Source organism: Dendrobates tinctorius, unplaced genomic scaffold, assembly GCF_039654945.1.
Source record: "Dendrobates tinctorius isolate UK_male_01 unplaced genomic scaffold, ASM3965494v1 ptg000181l, whole genome shotgun sequence".
Classification (NCBI taxonomy): Eukaryota; Metazoa; Chordata; class Amphibia; order Anura; family Dendrobatidae; genus Dendrobates; species Dendrobates tinctorius.
In genome coordinates this window covers 2857904-2876191 of record NW_027361848.1, presented here as the reverse complement: position 1 = coordinate 2876191, position 18288 = coordinate 2857904, and the positions used below count along the sequence as shown (strand labels likewise).

Below are 18288 nucleotides of genomic sequence, written 5' to 3'. Positions count from 1 at the left end.
GCAGCAATTCCCACACAATTTTCCCGCTCACTCCAAGGACAGTGGTACATTCTGGGGGGTCAATATGGGTGTCCTCCCCTCGTAAACCCTAAGTCTGATGCTGTGCCCTGAGATACTCTCGCACAGCTTGTACAGTTTTATTCCATACCTGGCCCTCTTACTGGGCAGGTATTGTCAAAATTTTAGCCTCCCTTTGAAATGAATCAGAGATTCATCGATAGCGATGTCCCTTTGTGGGTTGTACGACTCAGCAAATTTTCTACTGAACTGGTCAACCGCTAGCTGAATTTTGTATTCACGATCAAAGTTGAGATTGTCTTAGGAAGGACACACTGCGCATTATCACTATAATGGAAACATTTTTAGATCACTTCAGGTCGTGTCCTTGTCATGTCCATGGTGTGCTGAATAAAATATCTGTACTCCAGTATTGCCAAATCAGTTTTTTTTTTCACTTTGTAGCACAATGCCCCAAAATGTTTTAATTCGTGCTGCATTTACAAGGGTCCATCTAACTAATGATGATGTGGGATTTTGTGTGAAAAATTGATAGGCATATACAGTCATGGCCAAAAGTATTGACACCCCTGCAATTCTGTCAGATAATGTTCAGTTTCTTCCTGAAAATGATTGCAAACACAAATTCTTTGGTATTATTATCTTCATTTAATTTGTCTTAAATGAAAAAACACAAAAGAGAATGAAGCAAAAAGCAAAACATTCATCATTTCATACAAAACTCCAAAAATGGGCCGGACAAAAGTATTGGCACCCTCAGCCTAATACTTGGTTGCACAACCTTTAGCCAAAATAACTGCGACCAACCGCTTCCGGTAACCATCAATGAGTTTCTTACAATGCTCTGCTGGAATTTTAGACCATTCTTCTTTGGCAAACTGCTCCAGGTCCCTGATATTTGAAGGGTGCCTTCTCCAAACTGCCATTTTTAGATCTCTCCACAGGTGTTCTATGGGATTCAGGTCTGGACTCATTGCTGGCCACCTTAGATGTCTCCAGTGCTTTCTCTCAAACCATTTTCTAGTGCTTTTTGAAGTGTGTTTTGGGTCATTGTCCTGCTGGAAGACCCATGACCTCTGAGGGAGACCCAGCTTTCTCACACTGGGCCCTACATTATGCTGCAAAATTTGTTGGTAGTCTTCAGACTTCATAATGCCATTCACACGGTCAAGCAGTCCAGGCCAGAGGCAGCAAATCAACCCCAAAACATCAGGGAACCTCCGCCATGTTTGACTGTAGGGACCGGGTACTTTTCTTTGAATGCCTCTTTTTTTCTCCTGTAAACTCTATGTTGATGCTTTTGCCCTAAAAGCTCTACTTTTGTTTCATCTGACCAGAGAACATTCTTCCAAAATGTTTTAGGCTTTTTCAGGTAAGTTTGGCAAACTCCAACCTGGCTTTTTTAAGTCTCGGGGTAAGAAGTGGAGTCTTCCTGGGTCTCCTACCATACAGTCCCTTTTCATTCAGACGCCGACGGATTGTACGGGTTGACACCGTTGTACCCTCGGACTGCAGGGCAGCTTGAACTTGTTTGGATGTTAGTGGAGGTTCTTTATCCAACATCCGCACAATCTTGCGTTGAAATCTCTTGTCAATATTTGTTTTCCGGCCACATCTAGGGAGGTTAGCCACAGTGCCATGGGCTTTAAACTTCTTGATGACACTGTGCACGGTAGACACAGGAACATTCAGGTCTTTGGAGATGGACTTGTAGCCTTGAAATTGCTCATGCTTCCTCACAATTTTGTTTCTCAAGTCCTCAGACAGTTCTTTGGTCTTCTTTCTTTTCTCCATGCTCAATGTGGTACACACAAGGACACAGGACAGAGGTTGAGTCAACTTTAATCCATGTTAACTGGCTGCAAGTGTGATTTAGTTATTGCCAACACCTGTTAGGTGCCACAGGTAAGTTACAGGTGCTGTTAATTACATAAATTAGAGAAGCATCACATGATTTTTCAAACCGTGCCAATATTTTTGTCCACCCTCTTTGTTATGTTTGGTGTGGAATTATATCCAATTTGGCTTTAGGACAATTCTTTTTGTGTTTTTTCATTTAAGACAAATTAAATGAAGATAATAATACCAAAGAATTTGTGTTTGCAATCATTTTCAGGAAGAAACTGAGTATTATCTGACAGAATTGCAGGGGTGTCAATACTTTTGGCCATGACTGTACATTGATCTGGGACATCATAAGATTTATTGTATCCTCATTAAAGAAGATGAGTTTGAAAATGTCAATTTCTGTGAGGCCACTAGCGTCAGATTGGATTCCTGAGCTGCCCATGAAATCCACAATAAGAGGCTAATAATTTTTTTTGGGATGGAGTCCATATGGGATCAATAGATAAAGGGATTACCTCGGTTCTAGGGGTCCCTCCTCGCTTTGACGAGGAATAAGAAATAAAGAGGAACATGGCATATTTTTCACTGCCTGAAACAGTGTCGGAGGCAAGGAAAATGTATGACTCCTCTGCTAAAAAATGTCTTCTTGCCGATTGGGGATGTGTGTTTGAGGCTATATGCACACTTAGTTTGAGGTCCTGCTGATTTTTCAGCGTGGATTTGGAAAAATCCGCAGGTAAATTCTCAGGTCAAAAGACCTGCGGTTTACCTGCAGATTAGCCTGCGGTTTAGCCCTGCGGTTTCACACCTCTACAATGGAGAAGGTGTGAAACCGCTGGGGATTCCGCACAAAGAATTGACATGCTGCGGATTTGAACTCGCAGCAAATCCACACTGAAATATCCGCAGCATGTGCACAGCGTTTTTCAGTTTACCATTGAAAACAATGGTACTGTACAACGCACCTAAATCTGCTGCGGACCCGCAGAGCCTGAAACGCGGCGTATCCGCAGCAGAATCCGCACCGTGTGCACATGGCCTAAGTAGTGCTTTTACATGTGTATTGTATGGGGTCTATATAGAAGGTATTCCGGTATTTTCTTTTTTTCTTACTCTTTTTTTCTGTCTACCTTTTATTCCCTTTGCTTTTTATATTAGAGAAAAAAAAGTATAAATTAAAGAAAAATGTAGAAAGGTAAAAAGGAAAAATTTGGAAATAACGATTAAAAGAAAAAAATAGAATAGAAAAATAAAAATCAGTAGATGTTAAAAAAAAAAAAAAAAAACTACTTTGTGCCGTTCACTACACTAATGCCCTACTTATAAAGCTACTGGGTACTAACCAATATTTTTCTCTGCAGAAGCAAAACAGGCATCCCTTACACTGTCTGCTACCCTAGTGCCCTAGCTGTAAAGCTACTAGGTACTTTTTTTTTTTTTTTCTAGAAAAAAGTTGGACGTCCCTAACTCTGCGAATTCTGCTACTTATGATAAAGTCACTTGGCACAGACTCTGATCTGAAATGCTAATCAGAGCACTGCGGCCGTGGGAGGCACACATGCATGTGTTTCAAAATAAAAAGTGCACTAAAAATTGAGCAGGGATGCTCAGCACAGAATGCAAATGGAGAGTGGGGAACTCGAACTCTGATCAGCAACACTAATAAGAGTGCTGTGGAAGCGCATACGCATAAGGCACAAAAAAAGTGCGGGAAAAATTGCAATTACGGAGTGGGTGAGGGGTGGAGGGGGAAGCTGGAACAGGGATTGGGAAGTTGGTGACTGCTTGCTATGATGGGTGCAGTCTCAGACTGTACCAATCACCACTTGTCATCTTTGATATTTTTTTAATTCAAACTGTATTGCTAAAATGCTGTGATTGGCTGGTTATAGCTCACCAGTCAATCACAGGGATAGCTGATGCGACAGGGTGGCAAGCCCTTTGAGGCGATGTGTAGGGATGGTCTGCAGTCAGAGACAGCAGCCATCTTTACTCAATCACTGCATGATTCTCACAGTGACAGACTCTTGCAGCACCACACATGTCTGGCACTTTGCGGGGCCACACTTTCCACAGCATCATACATGTATGGTGCATGTCGTTTTTTAAAGCCTTTACTTTCCCTTTTTTAAATAAATAAAATTATTAACAGCAACCATTGGAATCATACAAATGGTGTAATATGTCATCAATGACCACTAAAGCCACTTCAATAAGAAAATGGGAGAACAATTAAACACTTCAAGACCCAAGTCTAATAATGTCAATAACATACTTCTGACTCCAAATCAATGTAATGAAGAAGTTGCACAGAAAATAAGTAACAAAGAATAATATCCATACATGACACCCACACATACCGAGTCTTCATGCCCATCACCCAATCCCCCGATGTGCAGACATATGATGACATAACTAAGTATACAGAGAGCTCTGCTGCGTATCCTATTGGGCACCACCCTTCCCATATCTTATCCAATTTATACGCAAATCTACTTGTATAGAGGACTTTATATAGTGGAATATATTTATAGACTACTTGCAGCCGGTGCAGCATTCAGGGGACATCCGTGGATTTCCATGCCATTACAAAGAAAAGAAGGAATTTAAAAATAGTCTGTCATAGGACCATCAGTAAGCTCATCTATGATACCCAGCAGGCACACTTTAGGGGACAACACCCTAGGGAATTGTAACTGGTAATGAAGAAACAGAAGAAGTTCAAACCAGAATGGAAGAATTATTGGACAGGATCAAATTGAGTACAGAAAGTAGCCCACCACCTCTTGACAATAAAAGCACAAATCATTCAAGAGAATCAGAAACCACCTCAACTTTTCTGGGGTATAATAAACTCTATTTAGAAATGTTGTCTGCCTCAAACAGTGTCTGGCACTCATCACTGAGGAATAAAATGCATCTTCCACCTCTCCCCGTTGCTCCATTGTCAAGTCCAGTATGTCCGCCACTCATTGAACATGAGCCTTATCAAATGGCTTGACTGGAAAAGAGAGGTTTAAGGAAATCTGAAGTCCCTAAAAGCTCCTCCAATTCTGAAACGTCTGGGGACACTAGCACTACTCCAAGCTCTTGCTCACGCTCTAGTTACCGAATCGTATCGATTTTAGTCTTTTATTTTTAGTAATTTTATTAATTTCCACAGCACTTTGAAGCTTGCAACCTAAATTTCCTTTTATTATGTCTAAGAGGGTGGGAGGAAACCAAAATACCCGGAAGAAACCCACGCAACGTGTATACTAACAAATAATGTCTCTGCAAGGTAAATAGCCTACTCTATGTATACGATGCGGCGATTCCGGATGTGTTCAATGAACATATCCGGAATCACCGCGCGTACAGAAGGGGGCGGGGTTTTGGGCGGAGCGGGCTTTCCGCTGTGACCAAAGCGCAAGGAATGCGCTATGTGGAAACTCACCCTTAGAGTCACCAAAACAGGCATATAAATATAAATTGCTCCACACCTTATGTACAGTAACTAAAAAAAACAGGCGGACAACGATACAACCATGGTGCGGCCACACAGGCATAAGGAAAGGCTACTTTCAGACTAGCGTACTGAGGCGCAGCGCATGGCCGCCTCTAAGCACCGCCCCCAGACGCGCCTCCTCCAGTCAGCTCCTCCTATGATCGCATGACGCTGCATGCGATCAGCGTACCCTATATTTAGCATTAGGTACGCTGGCCGTGCGCTGGCATGATTTTGCCGGCGCTTGCGCCCTTTTGGCGCTTTGCCGAGCGCACAAAAGCGCGCACTCTGTTGCGTTGTACACCACATATTGACAAAATAGAGTAATGTTCCTTAATTTATTGCCAGAGACACATGTATTGCAGAAAAATAAAATAAAAATACAACTGCCAGTGCTCACATGAGATTGAACCAAACCCTCTTACCCATGTTCAACAATGCATATGCTACGTACCGAGGCTCCGACGCACGTTTCGCTTCCTCAGGGGGCAGTATGTTGCAGCCTACTTATGATTTTTCAGTGTCAGAAACTGTGTACTTCTACTTGTATGAGTTGCCCATTTAAAAGCAGGCATCAACAGTCACAAAGAGTAACACACTCCTTCAGTACCTCAGCTTTCCAAGTATGTGAGAGGTATGACAGAGCTCTGATCTCCTGGTCTAACCTCCTGCATGATTAGAAAGTGCTGAGAGCAGAGCACAGATGTCTAACCACTTTCACATAAGGTTCTGCAGTCAGTGTATGGGAAACAGACTCTTCCGTCAGCTTTCCTCCTATCACTGTCACTTCTGCAGGACTACCCCTTCCCCCACACATGGAGATGAGTCACACTTTTATATCTGTTGTGCTTGGAGCATCTTGTAATCGCTGTGCAGTGAGAGCAGTGCATGCTTCTCCTGTGAGAAACATTAAATGAGAGCCAACTCTGCACAAATAGTGAACTTATGACTGGAGTCACACTAGAGAGGAGTACAGACAAGTGCTATGCGAGAAAAAAATTGCATAGCACTCAGACCAATGTTAATCTATGGGGCAGCTCCCATCACTGTATTTTTTCTCGGCCGTATTATATGTGCTAGTGAAATCGCAGCATGCTGCGATTTGCACCGTATATCGACCAAGACTCTTCAGTGTAAGTATATGGGTGCGAGGAAAAACTCATAAAAAAGAGGGTGGACAAAAGTATTGGCACTGTTCGAAAAATCATGTGATGCTTCTCTAATTTGTGTAATTAACAGCACCTGTAACTTACCTGTGGCACCTAACAGGTGTTGGCAATAACTAAATCACACTTGCAGCCATTTGACATGGATTAAAGTTGACTCAACCTCTGTCCTGTGTCCTTGTGTGTACCACATTGAGCATGGAGAAAAGAAAGAAGACCAAAGAACTGTCTGAGGACTTGAGAACCAAATTGTGAGGAAGCATGAGCAATCTCAAGGCTACAAGTCCATTTCCAAAGACCAGAATGTTCCTGTGTCTACAGTGCGCAGTGTCATCAAGAAGTTTAAAGCCCATGGCACTGTGGCTAACCTCCCTAGATGTGGACGGAAAAGAAAAATTGACAAGAGATTTCAACGCAAGATTGTGCGGGTGTTGGATAAAGAACCTCGACTAACAGCCAAACAAGTTCAAGCTGCCCTGCAGTCCGAGAGTACAACATTGTCAACCCGTACTATCCGTCGGCGTCTGAATGAAAAGGGACTGTATGGTAGGAGACCCAGGAAGACCCCACTTCTTACCCCGAGACATAAAAAAGCCAGGCTGGAGTTTGCCAAAACTTACCTGAAAAAGCCTAAAACGTTTTGGAAGAATGTTCTCTGGTCAGATGAGACAAAAGTAGAGCTTTTTGGGCAAAGGCATCAACATAGAGTTTACAGGAGAAAAAAAGGCATTCAAAGAAAAGAACACGGTCCCTACAGTCAAACATGGCGGAGGTTCCCTGATGTTTTGGGGTTGCTTTGCTGCCTCTGGCACTGGACTGCTTGACCGTGTGCATGGCATTATGAAGTCTGAAGACTACAACAAATTTTGCAGCATAATGTAGGGCCCAGTGTGAGAAAGCTGGGTCTCCTTCAGAGGTCATGGGTCTTCCAGTAGGGCAATGACCCAAAACACACTTCAAAAAGCACTAGAAAAAGGTTTGAGAGAAAGCACTTGAGACTTCTAAGGTGGCCAGCAATGAGTCCAGACCTGAATCCCATAGAACACCTGTGGAGAGATCTAAAAATGGCAGTTTGGAGAAGGCATCCTTCAAATATCAGGGACCTGGAGCAGTTTGCCAAAGAAGAATGGTCTAAAATTCCAGCAGAGCATTGTAAGAAACTCATTGATGGTTACCGGAAGCGGTTGGTCGCAGTTATTTTGGCTAAAGGTTGTGCAACCAAGTATTAGGCTGAGGGTGCCAATACTTTTTTCTGGCCCATTTTTGGAGTTTTGTGTGAAATGATCAATGTTTTGCTTTTTGCTTCATTCTCTTTTGTGTTTTTTCATTTAAGACAAATTAAATGAAGATAATAATACCAAAGAATGTGTTTGCAATCATTTTCAGGAAGAACCTGAGTATTATCTGACAAAATTGCAGGGGTGTCAATACTTTTGGCCACAACTGTATATATATATACATACATACATATACACTACCGTTCAGAAGTTGAGTCACTTAGAAATATCCTTATTTTTGAAAGAAAAGCACAGTTTTTTCCAATGAAGCTAACATTAAATGATTCAGAAATACACTCTATACATTGTTAATGTGGTAAATGACTATTCTAGCTGCAAATGTCTGGTTTGTAATGCAATATCTTCATAGGTGTATAGAGGCCTATTTCCAACAACCATCACTCCAGTGTTCTTATGGTACTTTGTGTTTGCTAACTGTGTAAGAAGGCTAATGGATGGTTAGAATACCCTTGAAAACCCTTGTGCAAGTATGTTAGCACAGCTGAAAACAGTTTGGCTGATTAGAGATACTATAAACCTGACCTTCCTTTGAGCTAGTTGAGAATCTGGAGCATTACATTTGTTGGTTCCATTAACCCCTTCACCCCCAAGGGTGGTTTGCACGTTCATGACCGGGCCAATTTTTACAATTCTGACCACTGTACCTTTATGAGGTCATAACTCTCGAACGCTTCCATGGATCCCGGTGATTCTGACATTGTTTTCTCGTGACATATTGTACTTCATGTTAGTGGTAAAATTTCATTCAAATAACTTGCGTTTATTTGTGAGAAAAACGGAAATTTGGCGAAAATTTTGAAAATTTCGCAATTTTCCAACTTTGAATTTTTATGCCCTTAAATCACAGAGATAAGGCACACAAAAAACTTGATAACTAACATTTCCCACATGTTTACTTTACATCAGCACAATTTTGGAACCAAAATTTTTTTTTGTTAGGAAGTTATAAGGGTTAAAAGTTGACCAGCGATTTCTCATTTTTACAACACCATTTTATTTTTAGGACCACATCACATTTGAAGCCACTTTGAGGGGTCTATATGATAGAAAATACACAAAAGTGACACCATTCTAAAAACTGCACCCCTTAAGGTGCTCAAAACCACATTCAAGAAGTTTATTAACCCTTTAGGTGCGTCACAGGAATTTTTTTGAATATTTAAAAAAAAATGAACATCTAACTTTTTTTCATAAAAAAAATACTTCAGGTTCAATTTTTTTTATTTTACCAAGGGTAACAGGAGAAATTGAACTGCAAAAGTTATTGTGCAATTTGTCCTGAGTACGCAGATACCTGATATGTGGGGGGGAACGACTGTTTCGGCGCATGGCAGAGCTCAGAATGGAAGGAGCGCCGTTTGACTTTTTCAATGCAAAATTGGCTGGAATTCAGATTGGACGCCATGTCACGTTTGGAGAGTCCCTGATGTACCTAAACAGTGGAAACCCCCTACAAGTGACCCCATTTTGGAAACTAGACCCCCCAAGGAACTTATCTAGATATGTGGTGAGAACTTTGAACCCACAAGGGCTTTACAGAAGTTTATAACGTACAGCGGTACAATTAAAAAATCATATTTTTTCCACAAAAATGATCTTTTCACCCCAATTTTTATTTTCCCAAGGGTAACAGGACCCTAAAAGTTATTGTGCAATTTGTCCTGAGTACGCTGATACCCCACATGTGGGGGTAAACCACTATTTGGGCGCATGGCAGAGCTCGGAAGGGAAGCAGCGCCATTTGACGTTTTTGGCTGGAATTGAGATCGGACACCATGTCGCGTTTGGAAAACCCCTGATGTACCAAAACAGTGGAAACCCCCCACAAATGACACCATTTTGGAAACTAGACCCCCTAAGGAACTTATCTAGATGTGTGGTGAGAACTTTGAACCCACATGGGCTTCACAGAAGTTTATAACATAAAGCCATACAATTAAAAAATCATATTTTTTCAACAAAAATGATCTTTTCACCCTCAATTCTTATTTTTCCAAGGGTAACAGGACCCTAAAAGTTATTGTGCAATTTGTCCTGAGTACGCTGATACCCCACATGTGGGGGTAAACCACTATTTGGGCGCATGGCAGAGCTCGGAAGGGAAGCAGCGCCATTTGACGTTTTTGGCTGGAATTGAGATCGGACACCATGTCGCGTTTGGGAAAACCCCTGATGTACCAAAACAGTGGAAACCCCCCACAAATGACACTATTTTGGAAACTAGACACCCTAAGGAACTTATCTAGATGTGTGGTGAGAACTTTGAACCCCCATGGGCTTCACAGAAGTTTATAACATAAAGCCATACAATTAAAAAATCATAATTTTTCCACAAAAATGATCTTTTCACCCTCAATTCTTATTTTTCCAAGGGTAACAGGACCCTAAAAGTTATTGTGCAATTTGTCCTGAGTACGCTGATACCCCACATGTGGGGGTAAACCACTATTTAGGGGCATGGCAGAGCTCGGAAGGGAAGCAGCGCCATTTGACGTTTTTGGCTGGAATTGAGATCGGACACCATGTCGCGTTTGGAAAACTCCTGATGTACCAAAACAGTGGAACCCCCCACAAATGACACCATTTTGGAAACTAGACCCCCTAAGGAACTTATCTAGATGTGTGGTGAGCACTTTGACCCCCCCAGTGCTTCACAGAAGTTTACAACGCCCGGGCGTGAAAATAAAAAATTCGTATTTTTTCCACAAACATGATCTTTTAGTCACCATTTTTTTATTTTCCCAAGGGTACCAGGAGAAATTGGACCCCAAAAGTTGTTGTCCAATTTGTCCTGAGTATGCTGATACCCCATATGTGGGAGAAAACTACTGTATGGGCACACGTCGGGGCTCGGAAGGGAAGTAGTGACGTTTTGGAATGCAGACTTTGATGGAATGGTCTGCGGGTGTGATATTGCCTTTGGAGAGCCCCTAATGTACCTAAACAGTGGAAACCCCCCACAAATGACACCATTTTGTAAACTAGACCCCCCAAGGAACTTATCTAGATGTGTGGTGAGCACTTTGACCCCCCCCCAGTGCTTCACAGAAGTTTACAACGCCCGGGCGTGAAAATAAAAAATTCGTATTTTTTCCACAAACATGATCTTTTAGTCACCATTTTTTTTATTTTCCCAAGGGTACCAGGAGAAATTGGACCCCAAAAGTTGTTTTCCAATTTGTCCTGAGTACGCTGCTACCCCATATGTGGGAGAAAACTACTGTATGGGCACACGTCAGGGCTCGGAAGGGAAGTAGTGACGTTTTGGAATGCAGACTTTGATGGAATGGTCTGCGGGTGTCATGTTGCCTTTGGAGAGCCCCTAATGTACCTAAACAGTGGAAACCCCCCACAAATGACACCATTTTGAAAACTAGACCCCCCAAGGAACTTATCTAGATGTGTGGTGAGCACTTTGACCCCCCCCAGTGCTTCACAGAAGTTTACAACGCCCGGGCGTGAAAATAAAAAATTCGTATTTTTTCCACAAACATGATCTTTTAGTCACCATTTTTTTTATTTTCCCAAGGGTACCAGGAGAAATTGGACCCCAAAAGTTGTTTTCCAATTTGTCCTGAGTACGCTGCTACCCCATATGTGGGAGAAAACTACTGTATGGGCACACGTCAGGGCTCGGAAGGGAAGTAGTGACGTTTTGGAATGCAGACTTTGATGGAATGGTCTGCGGGTGTCATGTTGCCTTTGGAGAGCCCCTAATGTACCTAAACAGTGGAAACCCCCCACAAATGACACCATTTTGAAAACTAGACCCCCCAAGGAACTTATCTAGATGTGTGGTGAGCACTTTGACCCCCCTAGTGCTTCACAGAAGTTTACAACGCCCGGGCGTGAAAATAAAAAATTCGTATTTTTTCCACAAACATGATCTTTTAGTCACCATTTTTTTTATTTTCCCAAGGGTACCAGGAGAAATTGGACCCCAAAAGTTGTTTTCCAATTTGTCCTGAGTACGCTGCTACCCCATATGTGGGAGAAAACTACTGTATGGGCACACGTCAGGGCTCGGAAGGGAAGTAGTGACGTTTTGGAATGCAGACTTTGATGGAATGGTCTGCGGGTGTCATGTTGCCTTTGGAGAGCCCCTAATGTACCTAAACAGTGGAAACCCCCCACAAATGACACCATTTTGAAAACTAGACCCCCCAAGGAACTTATCTAGATGTGTGGTGAGCACTTTGACCCCCCCAGTGCTTCACAGAAGTTTACAACGCCCGGGCGTGAAAATAAAAAATTCGTATTTTTTCCACAAACATGATCTTTTAGTCACCATTTTTTTTATTTTCCCAAGGGTACCAGGAGAAATTGGACCCCAAAAGTTGTTGTCCAATTTGTCCTGAGTACGCTGACACCCCATATGTGGGAGAAAACTACTGTATGGACACACGTCGGGGCTCGGAAGGGAAGCAGTGACGTTTTGGAACGCAGACTTTGATGGAATGGTCTGCGGGTGTCATGTGCGTTTGGAGAGCCCCTGATGTACCTAAACTATTGAAACTCCCCACAAGTGACCCCATTTTGGACACTAGACCCCCCACGGAACTTATCTAGATGTGTGGTGAGCACTTTGAACCCCCAAGTGCTTCACAGAAGTTTATAACACTCGGACGTGAAAATAAAAAAATCATTTTTTTTCCACAAAAATGATATTTTTGCCCCCAATTTTTTATTTTCCTAAGGGTAACAGGAGAAATTGGACCCCAAAAATTGTTTTGCAATTTGTCCTGAGTAGGCTGATACCCTACATGAGGGGGTAAAACACTGTTTGGGCGCATAGCAGAGCTTGGAAGGGAAGGAGCACCATTTGACTTTTTCAACTCAGAATTGGCTGGAATTGAGATCAGACGCCATGTTGCATTTGGAGAGCCCCTGATGTGCCCAAACAGTGGAAACCCCCAATTCTAACTCCAACCCGAACCCCAACACGCCCCTAACCCTAGCCCTAACCCTAGCCCTAACCCTAGCCCTAACCCTAGCCCTAGCCCTAGCCCTAACCCTAACCCTAACCCTAGCCCTAGCCCTAACCCTAACCCAAGCCCTAACCCTAACCCTAGCCCTAACCCTAACCTAACCCTACCCCAACACACCCCTAGCCCTAACCCTAATGGAAAAATGGAAATAAATACATTTTTTTTATTTTATTATTTTTCCCTAACTAAAGGGGTGATAACGGGGGGTTTGATTTACTATTTATGGCGGTTTTTATGTTTGGCGGCTGTCGCACGCTAAAAGACGCTTTTTATTGTAAAAATAGTTTTTGCATCACCACATATTGAGAGCTATAATTTTTCCGTATTTTGACCCACTGAGTCATGTGAGGTCTTATTTTTTGCGGGACGAGTTGACGTTTTTATTGGTACCATTTTCGGGCACGTGAAATTTTTTGATCGCTTTTTATTCCGATTTTTGGGACGCAGAATGAACAAAAACCAGCGTTTCATGAATTTCTTTTGGGGGGGTGCGTTTACACCGTTCCGCGTGCGGTAAAATTGATAAAGCGCTTTTATTCTTCGGGTCAGTACGGTTACAGCGATACCTCATTTAGGTCGTTTTTTTATGTTTTTGTCGGTTTTATGCAATGAAAACTATTTTATATAAAAAATAATTATTTTTGCATCGCTTTATTCTGCGAGTTATAACTTTTTTATTTTTTCGCTGATGATGCTGTGTGGCGGCTTGTTTTTTGCGGGACAAGATGACGTTTTCAGCGGTACCATGGATATTTATATGCGTCTTTTTGATCTCGCGTTATTGCACTTTTTGTTTGGCGGTATGATAATAAATCATTATTTTTTGCTTCGTTTTTTATTTTTATTTTTTAAGGGGTTCGCTAAAGGGGTTAACTAATGGGACAGTTTTATAGGGCAGGTCGTTACGGACGCGGCGATACCTAATATGTGTACATTTATTGTTTTTTTTTTTTATTATTTTCAAAAAATGAATTTATTGGGGAATATTTTTTTTTTTTTTTACTAATTTATTTGGCGATTTTTTTAAATTTATTTTTACACTTTTTTTTTAATTTTTTTTTACTTTATTACATAGTCCCAGGTGGGACATCACTGTCCTGTGACAGATCGCTGATCTGTCACATCACAGATCACTGTGACAGATCAGCAATCTGTCACAGGCAGTGCACAAGGCTTCCTCATGCCTGCGCTTTGCAGGCACTGAGGAAGCCAGCTTCCCCAGGCCCCCGAAGGCCCCCGTCGCCATCTTGGATTCGGGGGCCTGGAGGATAGGAGTCCCCCGCAGCAGCGCTGCACATTGCGCTGCCGTGGGGGGCTCAGGGAAGCACGGAGGGAGCCCCCTCCCTGCCGATGCTTCCCTTTAACTCCCTGGACACCGCGATCGCGTTTGATCGCTGTGTGCAAGGGGTTAATGTGTCGGGGGCGGTCCGTGACCGCCCCTGACACATTGTGCCGGGTGTCAGCTGTGATAATCAGCTGACACCCGGCCGCGATCAGCGGCGCTCACCACGTGGGCGCCGCTGATCGCGGTAGACGTACTATCCCGTCCCCGGTCATACGGGCCCGGGTACCGTGGACGGGATAGTACGTCTCATGTCAGGAAGGGGTTAAACTCTCAAAATAGCCAGAAAAAAAGAACTTTAATGTGAAACTCGACAGTCTATTCTTGTTTTTAGAAATGAAGGCTATTCCATTCGATAAATTGCCAAGGAACTGAAGATTTCCTACAATGGTGTGTACTACTCCCTTCAGAGGAGAGCACAAACAGGTTCTAACCAGAGAAGAAAGAGAATTGGGAGGCCACACTGCACAACCGAGCAACATGACAAGTACATTAGTGTCTGTAGTTTGAGAAATCGATGCCTCACAGGTCCTCAAATGGCAGCTTCATTAAATAGTGCTCGCAAAACGCCAGTGTCAACATCTACAATATAAAGGCGACTACGGGATGCTGGCCTTCAGGGCAGAGAGGCAAAGAAAAATCCATATTTGAGACTGGCTAATAAAAGGAAAAGATTAATATAGGCAAAAGACAGACATTGGACAGAGGAAGATTGTAAAAAATTGTTATGGACAGACAAATCCAATGATTTGTTATGAATGCCTGAGTAGACTTGGAGCGGTGTTTTGGATCATTGCTGAAATATCCATCCCCTGCGTAACTTCAACTTCGTCACTGATTCTTGCACATTATTGTCAAGAATCTGCTGATACTGAGTTGAATCCATGCGACCCTCAACTTTAACAAGATTCCCGGTGCCGGCATTGGCCACACAGCCCCAAAGCATGATGGAACCGCCACCAAATTTTACTGTGGGTAGCAAGTGTTTTTCTTGGAATGCTGTGTTTTTTAGCCTCCATGCATAACGCCTTTTTGTATGACCAAACAACTCAATCTTTGTTTCATCAGTCCACAGCACCTTCTTCCAAAATGTAACTGGCTTGTCCAAATGTGCTTTTGCATACCTCAGGCGACTCTGTTTGTGGCGTGCTTGCAAAAACGGCTTCTTTCGCATCACTCTCCCATACAGCTTCTCCTTGTGCAAAGTGCGCTGTATTGTTGACCGATGCACAGTGACACCATCTGCAGCAAGATGATGCTGCAGGTCTTTGGAGGTGGTCTGTGGATTGTCCTTGACTGTTCTCACCATTCTTCTTCTCTGCCTTTCTGATATTTTTCTTGGCCTGCCACTTCTGGGCTTAACAAGAACTGTACCTGTGTTCTTCCATTTCCTTACTATGTTCCTCACAGTGGAAACTGACAGGTTAAATCTCTGAGACAACTTTTTGTATCCTTCCCCTGAAAAGCTATGTTGAATAATCTTTGTTTTCAGATCATTTGAGAGTTGTTTTGAGGAGCCCATGGTGCCACTCTTCATATCAGAATCAAATAGGAGAATTACTTGCAAGTGGCCACCTTAAATACCTTCTCTCATGATTTGATACACCTGGCTATGAAGTTCAAAGCTCAATGAGGTTACAAAACCTATTTAGTGCTTCAGGAAGTCAGTAAAAAGTAGTTAGGAGTGTTCAAATCAAGAAAATGATAAGGGTGCCCATACTTTTGCACCGGTCAAATTTTGTTTAAATGCAGATTGCACATTTTCTGTTAGTACAATAAACCTCATTTGAATCCAGAAATATAACGGAGTCCATCAGTTATTAGATATATGAAACTGAAATAGCTGTTGCAAAAACCAAAATTGTTATAAAGAAAAAAGGTTAACATTAATAGGGGTGCCCGAACTTTAACATATGACTGTGTGTGTGTGTGTGTGTGTGTATATATATTATATATATATAACAAAACCGACCAGCACCTCCTAGTGTGAACACGTGCACGCTGCAAACACTGCACAATATAGAGAAAAAGAATACAGTAGCACATGTGCATGAATCTAGGCCATGTGAAAACACAGAAAAACATTAAAACCATTCAATTTAGTTAATAATCCTCAAAAATATTTTTTTCAAAAAATGTTTTTTTACTTACAGTAAGATGAAAATGAAAATTCTTAGTTCACAAATTGGCCAATTCATGTATGCCCATCAACCACAACAAGCTGACCTCCCTCTCATGGGTCCCTGCTCTACCGTACATAAGCCACTTCTGGGCCATCAGCCTACAATTTTGGACAAACATGTCACTGCCGGGCTAAGCCTACAATTTATGGGCAGGTAGAGCTGATTGCGGCCAACTGCAATGCCAATGGATCATTCCAGTGGTAGAGTAAAATATAACTTTTATTTTTCCAATGAAAAGGTTCCATGTTTCTTCAGTGACAATTTTGCATATAGTCAATCCCTTTTGGACGACATGTTTCGACACTACATGTGTCTTCCTCCAGGTCCAGGGAGGAACCTTGCCAATTAGCAGGATTTATTTTTCAAATTATGATGGAAAATAATGATTTGGTCATTAACAAAAGGTCATCTCAATATTTGTTATATATCCTTTGTTGGCAATGACAGAAGTCAAACGTTTTCTTTAAGTCTTCACAAGGTAGGCACACACTGTTGGTATGTTGGCCCACTATTACATGAACATCTCCTCTAGAGCACTGATGTTTTAGACCTGTCGGTGGGCAACACAGACTTTCAAATCCCTCTAAAGGTTTTCTATGGTGTTGAGATCTGGAGACTGGCTAGGCCTCTCCAGGACCTTCATATGCTTCTTACGAAGCCGCTCCTTAGTTGCCCTGGCTGTGTGCTTGGGATCATTATCATGCTGAAAGTTCCATCCGCGTTTCCTCTTCAATGCCCTTGCTGATGGAAGGAGGTTTGCACTCAAAATGTCACGATATATGGCCCCAATCATTCTTTCATGTACATGGATTAGTCGTCCTGGTCCCTTTGCAGAGAAACAGCCCCAAAGCAGGATGTTGCCCCCCTTTCATGCTTCACAGTAGCTATGGTGTTCTTTGGATGCAACTCAGCATTCTGTCTCCTCCAAACACGACCGGATAATCTAAGTGCTCTCTAGCAAACTTCAGATGGGCCCAGACATGTACTGGCTTAAGCAGGGGGACACGTCTGGCACTACAGGATCTGAGTCCCTGGTGACGTAGTGTGTTACTGATGGTAGCGTTTGTTACAGTGGTCCCAGCTCTATGCAGGTCATTCACTAGGTTCCCCCCCCCCCCCTGTGTGTTTCTGTGATTTTTGTTCACCGTTCTTGTGATTGATTATTTTGACCCCACTGGGTGAGATCTTGTATGGAGCCCCAGATCGAGGAGAATACCAGTTTTCTTGTATTTCTTCCATTTTCTTATTATTGCTTCCACAGTTGATTTCATCACACCAAGCTGCTTGCCTATTGCAAATTCAGTCTTCCCAGCCTGATGCAGGGCTACAATTTTGTTTCTGATGTCCTTCGACAGCTCTTTGGTCTTCACCATAGTGGCGTTTCCAGTGTGACTGTTTGAGCTTGTGGACAGGTGTCTTTTATACTGATAACAAGTTCAAACAGGTGCCATTACTACAGGTAATGAGTGGAGGACAGAGGTGCCTCTTAAAGAAGAAGTTACAGGTCTACGAGACCCAGAAATCTAGCATGTTTTTAGGTGACCAAATACTTATTTTCCACCATAATTTGCAAAATAAATCTTGCCAAATCAGACAAGGTGATTTTCTGGATTTGTTCTCTCATTTTGACTCTCATGGTTGTGGTCTACCTATGATGTCAATTACAGGTCTCTCTCATCTTTTTAAGTGGGAGAACTTGCACAATTGATGGCTGAGTAAATACTTTTTTCCGCACTGTATGCCAACCTGACATACACCACACAACTCGTATGCCAACCTGATGCACTCTATGCTACTCACGTATGCCAACCTGACATACACTACATAACTTGCGTATGCCACCACAATAAATATTTCACAAACCAGAAAATCACAAGATCAATTCCAATATAGGGTCACTAGTGTGTGTAGGGGGGTGTTTGCACTGTTTAGGCACATCAGGGGCACTCAAAATGTGA

At 42.5% G+C, this 18288-nt stretch overlaps 1 protein-coding gene across 21 annotated transcripts in view; it reads left to right on the top strand.

The window, feature by feature from the left end:
* AFDN (afadin, adherens junction formation factor) overlaps window positions 1-18288 on the top strand; it is a 647761-nt gene that overhangs the window by 488919 nt on the left and 140554 nt on the right. The window lies entirely within an intron of this gene.